Here is a 12,913-nt window from a genome sequence, read left to right on the forward strand (position 1 = left end):
GCAGCAGGCATCTGGTACATGACACTGACTGCTATTCATCTGTGAAGAAGGCTGGAATTTGCACGCCAATACTGCAACTGGATGACCAATGTGTGGCAGCAGGTGGCCTTCACAGATGAATCACATTTTATGCTTCATCAGACATGGCTGTGGTGTGTACAACATGAAACAACTTAAAGCAAACAACCTGCAACATCGTTACAAGGGTCAAATCCAGAGGAAGCAGCATTATGGTCTGGAGAATATTTTCCGTGACATTGTGTAGGTAATATTGTTATTCTGGAAGCACAGTGGCACAATCGTATCTAGTAGCAGGGTAACACAATGTGTCGCACAGCTTACAATGTATGTGCGTGATTAGAAGAGCACCAGAATGAGTTTACTGTACTCCCCTGGCCACCAAACTCCCCAGCTTTAAACCCAATTGAGAATCTGTCAGACCACTTTGATCAAGCTGTATGTGCCATGGATCCTCAACCGAGAAACCTATTGCTGATGGCCACAGCACTGGAGTCAGCATGGCTCCAAATCCCTGTTGGTACCTTTCAGAACCTCACTGGTTCTCCTCTTGCATGTGTCTCAGCAGTCTGCATTATTCAGGTTTTGACAGATGGTCACATTAATATGAAGGGAGAACGTATATTCTCCTAAGTATGCTGGTTGAAGGAGCAGTTGTAATTGACTGCAGTAATTGTTACATTTGTAGCTAACTAACGAATATGTTAACAATGCCCGATGCTCTGAGATACACAAACTGGTGGTGCATTGCTTACAGACACTGTATGGAATTCAGGAGTAGGGGTATTGGATTCACCATCCAACAATTCAAATTTACATTTTCTGTAGTTTCTTTAAAACACTTTTAGAACATTTCCTTTGAAGGTGACACAGTTTTCTAACCTATCTTTCTTTGTTTTGAGTATGAGTTCAGTCTCCGACAATTTCGTTGGACTAACCATAACTGCTTCTTCACTTACTAAGTTACAAATGAAACACAATATTCTAGTGTCACTTTGTACCCTGGATGTATTGTCTTCCTCATATGGTCATCTTGTTTCATTATTAAAAAAATGTTTTTCTTTTCTTTTTTTTAAGTTTATTACCTCATTAGTTGGTTACAAATTTAATAATTATCTTTGTTACATTATATTATCACTATTCTTTCAGTCAATTGATATGGGAATTTTTTATTTGTGTGAGTGTGTGTGTGTGTGGGGGGGGGGGGGGGGTGTAAATAAATGTGTGTTCTTACAGAATGGAAATGTAATGTTTTATAACAGAATACCCTATTCAGAATGATACCATCTCAAACTAAAAATCCTCAGTGTGTAATTGTAATTTTATGAAATAGGAACTACATTTGTGCAACTCACAGGACCGATGGACAGGAGACACCAAAATAAACAGGATGGCCATGTGAGCATAGGTTGTATTTAGTGTTTTTTCAACTTTAGTTTCTGGTTTGAAGTCGTGTGGTGAATGAAACTGTAAAAGCGCACGAAATTTGTGTGTGATTTACCTAACAACCAACAAGTTTCACAAAATATTGTAGTGAGTTTCAATCAAAAATTTAAAAAGTCTTCAACCCTTTGTCCCAACAATACAAAACAAAATTTATGTTAAAATTGTTCACAAAATTGACCTTTATCATCATAGTAGATAACAAAAACAATAAGAAATTGGTAAAAAGTAAACAGTCGATTATTTTAAACTTATGGATTCACTTTGGAACCACTGGGACATACAGTTTTCAAACAGCTATCATTTCATGAGATATATATGAAAACAATTATAATTCCAAACCTCAAACCTTCATAAACTCACAATGTCTAAAACAAATTAGTTCTAAAAAACAAGCAAAAATGGGCCTAAAATTTAATAGATATACTTACTGAAAAGCATATCACAATATCCTACAATCACGTAGCACAATTTCTGCACCAACTATTGCTTTGGATGCTGTAAGTAAATGCTACAATGCAGTATGTTCATGGAAGTACCTCAGTGTACCAATAGATGTCTCTGTCTTGCATCACTGCAGAAGACACTGGTACTGAAAAACTTAATGAAATGAGGAAACTGTGGTGATTCAAATGGTTATATGGCTTCGCAAATAAAAATCTAATAGTTTCAAGTCAGCAAAGTATGCAGTCCATCCAGCAGGTCCAACACAATCTTTCCATTTGTTATTAAACCATTTGTTCAGGATATATCTGGGTACTTGATTACGGAGGAGGAGGCACTGTACAAGATTATAACTATGTTTGTACTTGGGGTGTAAACAGATCCTGACTATTACTGTAACACAGGTCATTAAAACACAGTAATGTTGTTTGATAAGGACATAGTTGATTCAGATTGAGGGGGGTGAAAGTTTTTGTCAGCAGTGTTTACTGGGCAAAGGAATAGTAATGGCACAAGTTACTGATTAACAGATTATTTTCTAATGTTTTATGGCTATCCCAAACGTCTCTGGAGTTCATAAGATGGAGAATAGGTATCAATATTACTGGTGCACCTTCTGTGTGGATGGGTAAACTTTGCAGATCTTTTTGTATTAAGGCTAGGATTCACAAGAAAACACTCCAAAGGAATTCCCTGCAACATACTGACTTGGCACACAGCATTCTCCTTTTCAGAATTGGCTCCTTCATTGTCATGTTGCCATGATACTGCTGTACTGCCATTTCTGTTACACCAAGAAGTCTGATGGAGAGGATATCTTCCTTGTACTTACCGTACAGGGAAAAAAGATGAGTCTAAATAGGATATTCTAGAAGCATCAATTTGTTGAAGGATGAATATTTACTCATTTATTTCATGCATTGTATTGTGACCATCAGCAAGATGAGGGGACATTTTTTCTGTATTTTTAAATGGTACAGAAATTGTATAACAATTTTTTTCTTCATGATTTAGCGTACAATATGGAGAACAAGGACTAATAAGTTACCTGGTGTTTCAGCAAATGAGTTGCTCACTCTTACACAAAGGTAAGAAAAACATTTTGATACAAATCACCGCACTACATATTAATAGAAAACATTCAATTACCACTAAAATGTTTCTAAATTGATCTCTGAAGATATATTTGAAGTACATGTGCTGGATTTCAGTTTGTTATGTTTGCTTTCCATGTAAATCTCTCTGTGCGCTCTAGAAGGGTAGCTGAATTGGTCGTTGGAAGGAAATTTCCTTTTTGCGTATTACTATGTGTGTAATATGCTTCAGGCTCAAAATGTGTATCTGAACATTGTGAAGTGTACAATCTAGAGCTGCAAACTATGCCAAAAACTGATTCCTCACAGTTATTAAAACATTAAAAATTTCCATTTGTGTGTCCAGTTTCATGAGTTCGGGAAATATAGTAAAGTTCATGCGCTTGAGATAAAAGTGTATTTTCATCTTCTTTCCATTGAACATTTGGCGGCTGTAAAATTTAGCTTTATAAATTCCAGTATCATCCCCCCCAGGACCTGCATGCTTTTCAATCCCTTTGACTTGTGATGTGTCATTGCTAGGCGCCATTCTCAGTCTCTTCTCCAATACTTTACCGGTAAAGGAGACCTCACACCAAAAAACAGAAGCATTGAGTGATCAACACGCACTTATAAAAAGCAAGAAAATGCATGCGCACGCACACAATAACTACCTGTGCTGGAAGGACATATGTGTTGTATCAAGAAAATCAAAATTGTCATAGGAAATGTATGATTTTTGCTCACAAGCTGCAGAACCAGCCTGCTCATGCCGCAGTTTTGCAGTTCTCTTGTTTTTGTGGCACTTTCCGTGGAATGTGGTTTGCTGAAAAGAAAGTGAAAAAGTTATCCAGTATTTGTAAGCATCAAATTTATTGTGTGTTTGTGTAATGATAGGTTTGGAAAAGCAAAGGAAACACTGTTTGCATGTAGTTGGCATTTGTTATTTTCAGTTATCTTAAAGCTGGAAAAACAATGACAGAGCTTCGCCTTCTATACAGAATTGGTGTATAGACTATGTCAGGTCTAATTTGACAAATGTGTCGGCCTATGTGACAATATTATGTGCTCCTCCTTGATAAAGTCCTCTTGTGAAATCTGCAATAGTCTTTGAAAAGACAACACTGGTTAACATACACATGTCGGTAAACTGATTGACAGTGTCTCGTTTTATGACAACTACAGTTTTATTCCATATTATTGCTTGCCATTTGTGATTAATTACAAACTTATTTTTATTGATGCTTGTTCAAATGGAAGATTGTAGGATTCAACTGTGTTAAAGAATTCATTCCTTTATGAGAAGTTAATCAATAACTTAAATTACCACATTTGTATGAATGCTCTGAGTAATTGTACTTTTATAATTGTTGGTGATGAAGGTTTCAGCATGTTGTTATCCTTACTAAATGTGTACATAGTCAATTTCTTATCAGTTATAGACAATAGGTTTCAACTACCATCTCTGTAGGGCTAGAAAGTACGTTGAATGTACTTTTTTGCATTCTTGATAACAATTTCTGAAGACGATATAGCAACATGCTGTCTGTTGCACAGTTTTGTACTTGATCTAGGTGGGTACAGGTTTTGAAGACAGTTTGACTATGCATGGTTTATGTGACAAGTCAGCAGACCCAACACAAGCAAAAGAAATTTGCAGCCTACTTTATGAGCCCAGGGACAAGTGCCACGGGGGAAAAAAAGAAAAAAATATTTTATTGTTTAAAAACATTAAAACTGCCCCATTGTTAATGATCACAAATGAAATTTTTAAATGTGTCAACCACGTGTTTAGCCGGCCGCGGTGGTCTCGCGGTTCTAGGCGTTCAGTCCGGAACCGCGCGACTACTACGGTCGCAGGTTCGAATCCTGCCTCGGGCATGGATGTGTGTGATGTCCTTAGGTTAGTTAGGTTTAAGTAGTTCTAAGTTCTAGGGGACTTATGACCACAGCAGTTGAGTCCCATAGTGCTCAGAGCCATTTTTTTGCCATTGGTTACACGTTTGTCACCTCTTGTTCGCATTGACGGCACTTTGAACAGTGGACGTTACATTTCAGATGTGTTACGACCCGTGGCTCTACCCTTCATTCGATCCCTGCGAAACCTTACATTTCAACAGTATAATGCACCTCCGCATGTTGCAGGTCCTGTACGAGTATTTCTGGATATAGAAAATGTTCGACTGCTGCCCTGGCCAGCATATCCTCCAGTTTTTTCACCAATTGAAAACCTCTGGTCAATGGTGGCCGAGCAACTGGCCCGTCACAATAATCCAGTCACTACCCTTGATGAAATGTAGTGTCGCAGAATAGTAAAGAGTTGGAAACGTGGAATATTGTCGAAGTTTCGTTGCCTATGCTGAGAGCCAGAGGCAGTAGGTTAGCCAAGAGCTAAGAGGGTTGCACATATATTGGAATGTGTCGTCATGCAGGGGCAATGGCCTGGTTACACACAACAGGTGGGAGAGAATTGCTTAGCACGCGGGTTTGTGTTAGACGGAGACTTTTGTAGAGTGCAAGATAGAGGTATAGCATCAGCTGTACTGCATTTCACAACTTCGCGTAAGTCTGCCGCAACAACACGTAACTCTGTTGCAAGAACACCTAAGGGGCGAGCACGACAGATGAATCAGCAGTATAAATGCGTTCATTACAAATGAGCAGGATGTCGCTCGTGCTTCCTTTAAATACGCCAGCTTTGATAGCAACAAGGCACTCGCACTCGCAGTTGGACTTGCACTTAGATGTGTACTGGGTCGCTGCATAGTGCCAAGCTCGGTGATCGACATGTTGGTATTTATTACGGAGATGTTGCAGTTAGGGCGGCCCATCCAGCAGCAGACGAGAGAGGACAGTACCAGCTCTCGTCCTCTCTGCTGCCGCTGTCAATCATCAACCCAGGATTAGTAGACATCGCGACAGACTCGCTCGCCGCCAATCCTGGCCACATCAGTGAGCCATTGTCGAGATCGTGCGGGGCCAAGGCCCTGTGCATCAGCCGTCACAACCGGGTGAGCCGACGGCGCTGGGGGACTGCAGCCCATTCCGCCCGACCACCGCGGACGAGCCACCAGGACGAGCAGGGAAGAAGACGGGGTTGGATAGAGTACACTCCGCACTATGAGAACACCTCTCGTGCTGACAGCACCGGGACTCCAACCCAGAGCCTCTACGTGCAACGGCCTGCTTTCCACCGCCGAGCCGGCCGGGCTGCCAAGCGCCATCAGCCATGCGCGGCTGAAGTAAGGACATTCCTCCACTACGTCACAGCACGTGGCGCTGCGCTAGCAAGACTGTGTGGCCCGGATCTGGTGTCATCGCTATGAGTCAGCTGGGACTCGGGGAAGGTCATTGATATCACCAAGCCACATTGTACTCTGCAGGAATAAAGGTGTTATGAATTAATAATGTTTCTTTGGCGTTTCTGACGCGTCCTCAGTCATTTCCTAGCATCCTGACAACTGGAGAGGTAACCGCTCGGCCATCCAGTCCACCGTATGTGACCGGGGCACCTATAGAACTGTGGTATCGTGTTGAAGCTGCATGGGCAGCTGTACCTGTACACGTCATACAAGCTCTGTTCGACTCAATGCCCAGGTGTATCAAGGCCGTTATTACGGCCAGAGGTGGTTGTTCTGGGTACTGATTTCTCAGGATCTATGCACCCAAATTGCGTGAAAATGTAATCACATGTCAGTTCTAGTATAATATATTTGTCCAATGAATACCCATTTATCATCTGTATTTCTTCTTGGTGTAGCAATTTTAATGGCCAGTAATGTATTATTATTTTGTTTAAGGACTATGGAAGATAGAGAGGTTAGGGTTCATATGGAGGCATATAGATAAGCATTTTTCCCTCACTCTATTTGCTAGTGCAAAATAAAAGGAAATGACTCTTAGTGGTACAGGGAACCCTCCACCATGCACCATACGGTGACCTGTGGAGATGTCTGTCGACGTAGATTATTATTGCCAGTAGTAGTAGCAGTGGTGGTAGTCGCCGTCATCGTCGTGGTGCTTGTGTTATGAATGCAAGGTATACGTACATTATAAGGGACAGAAAGGCATTTTCCAGTATGGTTCCTAGCCTCCCTGCTTCCTTTTCCAGATGCAGAGCCTGCTCGAAGTGAAGACCCAATCTTGGGTTCGACATACACTCATTTCATGACATACATCATTATATACAATTTCATATTTACCTTTCTGTTCAGTGTCAAGTATGTGATGATGGTGTTTTCATCCTACATGCTTTTCCTTCAATTCATTTAACAGAACCCCTTTTAAGAGTAATACACTGAAAGTATAGCGCCGATGAGAGATAGCAGGTGGAAGGCATCCTTTCGTAGGGTGCAAAAGGCACCCCCTTAGTGCTAATCACGAGGAGTAGGCTGTACGCCGACACCAGATTTCATCCTCTCCCTTCTTTTATTATTATCATCATCATCATCATTATCATCATCATCATCATCATCATCGTCGTCACATCATCGTACAACACAGACATGACACTACACTCATGCTCAATACAAACATTAGTAGTAGGGCAAAGAGAGCATCACCCCACTCTGCATTGTTTGCAAATTTATTCAAGATAGTGGACCCAAGATGGCGGCGACAGATGTGGCAATGTCGCAGTGACATGGCGGGAAAATAGGTCAATTGAGCTACTTCCACTAACTTAAGAAAATGGCGAGAAAACTTGAGTAAACTGGTCAGTTGGGCTACCTCCACTAACCGAAGTCATCCGACCACCACCTCTTCCTTGGAATTGGCGGGAAAAGGACTCATTCGGTGCTGGGTAGGATGGATGTAAGTCTTTGTTTTGCGTGCATTGTTCATATAAACTATTTGAGTTGTCATAGGCAGCAGATCCATTCAGTATGTTCACAATGAGGTCTGGAGTCCAATTGACATAGTACACAGTACTGCCACCAGAGGACACTGTCGTCCCTCCCATTCTCCCCTCCCATGATGTAACCTGAGATGGAGGTCATGGGAAAACTGATGGGAAAGGGACTCAGTGTGTGTCCAGCTGCTGGAGAGGAAGGAGTGTACTTTATTTATTTTAAGCAGGAAGTTTGAACAATTTGTATGTTGTATGTTAACCAGGGACCTAGAAACGATCGAGAGGCTCCATCCCCACCGCAGCCGCAGTGGTCCACAACCCCTGCGACGACTACTGCAGTTCCACTCCACCCCTCTGCCGCCCCACACCGTACCCAGGGTTATTGTGCGGTTCAGACCCCGGTGGATGACCCCCAGGGAACGTCTCACACCAGACAAGTGTAGCCCCCATGTTTGCGTGGTGCTGTATGCATACGTGGAGAACTTGTTTGCGCAGCAATTGCTGACATAGTGTAGCTGAGGCGGAATAAGGAAACCAGCTCGCATTCACCGAGGCAGATGGAAAACCGCCTAGAAACCATCCACAGACTTGCTGGTTCACCGGACCTCGACACAAGTCCACCAGGCGGATTTGTGGTGGGGACGAGGTGCTCTTTCCCACTCCAGAAAGCCGTGCATTAGACCACTCGGCTAACTGGGCGGGCTTGGAACAATTTATTTAGGGATGGATTTTATGTAGTTTACTTATTACACTGATGCGAAACACTCGCCCAGGCGTGTTTGGGGTCACTATAAATTGCCTGCAGAGCTGCAAACTGCTCGTAAATTACCAAAATAATGTAGTATGTAGTACACTGATGTACAGATACGCAGACAACTCGTAAATTGTCAAAATAATGCATGTAAAACGATCTGCAAACACGCTCACAACGCTTAAACACAGGACTCGCATTCAGGAGGCTACAATTCAATCCTGCATCTGGTCATCCTGATTTAGGTTTTCTGTGATTCCCTAAATCGCTCCAGGCAAATGCCAGAATGGTTCCTTTGAAGGGACATGGCTGACTTCCTTCCCCATCCTTCCCTAATCTGATGAGACCGATGACTTTGCTGTCTGGTCTCCTCCCCCAAACAACCCAACTCAGCAATGCTTAAACAGCCGAAATAATGCAGTGCACAAACACTTGTTGCATGTAAAAACACTTTTGAACTATCGTTAAGAAATTCGACCATGATATATCAGCGATGTGTTCCCTACAGAGATCCAAGGTGGAACGATGACCAGATCTGTTGGGCATGCACACCAGTCTAGCCTGTCCCACATATGAGACGCATCTGGTTGAGCATGTGGCTGGTGTGCTGCCACATTGCCTTTGTACCTGCGGATCCAGCGCCGGCCAATTGCTGAGCGAGATGTTTGCCTAGCAACCCACCCTCGCAGGCACAGCTAAAAGGTTGTTGGTGTTATACTGACATCTCATGTCTATGTAAATAACAGCCAGGTCTACCTCTGGACACGCTATGGAAGTATTTTACAATACTTTCAGAAACTGTTTACGAAAATATCCCAGAAAAACATAGGTTGCATTCTTCTTAGCGATCCTAATGGGACAGCCCGTCCATTACATATCAACCCTTCCTGGAAATTGTAAAGTGTCGCAGAAATAGTTAACCGACGCTTTCGTGATGTCTCAGCTTGTCTGCTTGGAAATTCATGTCCTAACAAGACCTTTTTACGAAAATATCCCAGAATAACACCAAATGCATTCTTTCTGATGGTCCTAACGAGTACCCCATCCATCATGCGTTACCATTCCCAGAACTCGTAACATACTGTTTTCAACATACGTCTCAGAAAAGGTAAACATTACCTCATGTTCTGACCATCAAAAGACTTAATCATGTCTGCGCATGCTTGTGAAAACACCATTAATCATTAAAGCATTGTTGTTATTTGGAAAGAGCACTGTTAAGCACAATGGCAAAATCAGAACAATTCCACAAACAGAATTCGAAGCACTGTTACAGAAGAGAAAAATGGCTGGAATTTTCGGTGTGCTACAGCTGCTGATCTGGAGATGTCCTAATGCCACAATGGCGGATGGGGGACAGCATCCCACCAGAGGTTATGTTCTGAAGACATCACATTACTCTCAGAACTTTCTGTAGATACCTTGTTCCCATCGTTTTCAAACCAGACTTTAGAGGCTCCTATGCCCCTGCACAAAGGATGTCTTGTTAATTAATGGAGCGCTGTGATTACCTCTTACTGAATTTACCTGTCAAGCTGCTGCTGCTGCCGATGTGGGAGCATTGTCCACCATTGTTTTCTGCAGACGAGACTTTCAGCGGCAAAACTATTTTGTACAGATTGCCTTACTCTACTGACTGTTAAACCGTGCAGAAATGATCTACAGGTCATCAGATACAGAAAGACACTTCCTCAATTACTCTGCTCTGCTACTGTCGAGGAAAGCTTGAGAATTTTGGTGTGAAACCGATCTCCAACCGGCAATATCACCACATACCATATAGATGTAGTAAACACACAATTCGTTTCCTGCGCCATACAAAATCACCACTTCTACATCCTGCATGTAACTATCGACCACCAGACACTCGTTTATATACCACAAAGACGTAGTATATGCATATGCACCATATATACTCCTCACAACACTAGATATTTCCCGTGAGGTTGGGCAGTCGTCCACCTCAGCCGACGGTCACAAGTCATTTTGCCCCGTCACACACACTGGCCTGACATATGACCAGAGCACCCTCAGCTGACCAAGGTCACTCTGAACTATTGCTCAAAGGCTGGGTCAGTTCTCTCAGCAGAAAGACGGTACTGTTTCTGAGCCCGACGTGCTTGCTTACTTGATTTGTACACCCATCTCCAGACTCTGGGATTACAGGAACATATGTATTTTCATGTGGTTTACCAGAATATCATACGCGATACTTCTTGGTACCAAGCACATAGCAATATTGCTTGCATAGCAGTATTGCTTGCACAGGATAATTCTGAAGATATATTGGAAATTATTTCTCTAGAAATTCAGAACTTTAGCAAGGTAGACCGCGCTGTAAACCATGGAGAACGAGAAACTTATATCGTCTGTGAAATCTTTACATGAAAATTCGAGAAAAAATAGAGGAAAGTGATAATTCCAGTCGCCAAAACCGACATTGGTTGATACAACAGATTCCATATCATCTTTATAATTTACAAAGTCAACTTATATGTTTCTCATATCTAGAGAATCAGCAAATATGTCTTCCAGCCGCCTTTCACCTGCTAGATACATACAACACACCAGTGGCGGCTCGAGACCAAAGAAGATAGTGGTGCACTTTGCTCACGAAGGAAAACATCAACAAAAGTGAGAAAATCAGTACACTGTTCATGTTTTTGTAACGCCTGATATAAACAGACCGCTCGCTTGTGTGACTCCTGCATCTACTCATAATAAAACCAAAAGGTGTACACAGAAAGAAGTATTACTTTTGCAGAATAAAAGGAATTAAAATAAAACTGCGGCTCTATGTACTCAAAAAGTGGTAGGCATGCCTTACTAATCTTTTTCAGCAAGACTGATGCTAACGCCGCTCGATTTTATCTCTGAATTTGGATGTGGTGGTGATCACTTGTACAGGAACTCTGTTCTTCTTTCCTTCATATTTTCAAATCTTTCAATCACTCTTCGATTGAAGTCTGCAATTCCTAAAACGAGGTCTCGTTCAATAAAGAGCATCGCGAGTGCTGATAGTCTTTCTTGATCCATAGTATTCCGCAAGAAGGTTTTGATGCGTTTCAACGAAGAAAAACAACGTTCTGCTTCTGATGTGGTCATTGGAATTGTAATGATCGCTTTTAGGAGCTTCACAGATTCGCTCAGTGTATCACAAAGATTGTCTGTTATGTAATCCAGAAAGCTTAAAGCTCCACGCATGCTTTTGAACAGAGAGTTCTGTTCGAAGTTTCTATGCTTCGAAAAAAGAGTAGCATTCAGTAGTAGCTCTGAAAGAATTTTCTGGCAAACTGGAAGAGTAAGTAGCGAATTTCTCTGGTAGAAAGAGAGAGGCTGCAAGTAGGTGTCCAGTGAACTTGAATTTTTCTTTTGCCTCGTAATTTATGACATCGCATACTTCTTTTGCCTCCCGCAGTAGATTACACACCGCTGTGCTATCTTCAGTTCTCCCTCTTTTATGGTACTCGTGTAAACCTGTTGAATTTTCACTCACTCCTTCCCTAATGATCGCAATTTCACCCTCAAAAGCTGTCAGCTGATTTTGTGCGTAAGTTGGGTCAATATCCCTTTTTTGTAGCTGGTTATGCAAAATATCCACATGGATCATGATTTTATGAAAAAATGGAAGTCAAAAAATGAACTTTTCGTCTCTCAAAATCGTTTCTAAGCCACTGGCTTGCAGGATCGTGTTCTCATTACACAGATTTTCCCCCCTGGCTCATACAGGGTGTTTCAAAAATGACCGGTATATTTGAAACGGCAATAAAAACTAAACGAGCAGCGATAGAAATACACCGTTTGTTGCAATATGCTTGGGACAACAATACATTTTCAGGCAGACAAACTTTCGAAATTACAGTAGTTACAACTTTTCAACAACAGATGGCACTGCGGTCTGGGAAACTCTATAGTACGATATTTTCCACATATCCACCATGCGTAGCAATAATATGGCGTAGTCTCTGAATGAAATTACCCGAAACCTTTGACAACGTGTCTGGCGGAATGGCTTCACATGCAGATGAGATGTACTGCTTCAGCTGTTCAATTGTTTCTGGATTCTGGCGGTACACCTGGTCTTTCAAGTGTCCCCACAGAAAGAAGTCACAGGGGTTCATGTCTGGCGAATAGGGAGGCCAATCCACGCCGCTTCCTGTATGTTTCGGATAGCCCAAAGCAATCACACGATCATCGAAATATTCATTCAGGAAATTAAAGACGTCGGCCGTGCGATGTGGCCGGGCACCATCTTGCATAAACCACGAGGTGTTCGCAGTGTCGTCTAAGGCAGTTTGTACCGCCACAAATTCACGAAGAATGTCCAGATAGCGT

The sequence above is a fragment of the Schistocerca piceifrons genome, chromosome 2, assembly GCF_021461385.2.
Source record: "Schistocerca piceifrons isolate TAMUIC-IGC-003096 chromosome 2, iqSchPice1.1, whole genome shotgun sequence".
Lineage (NCBI taxonomy): Eukaryota > Metazoa > Arthropoda > Insecta > Orthoptera > Acrididae > Schistocerca > Schistocerca piceifrons.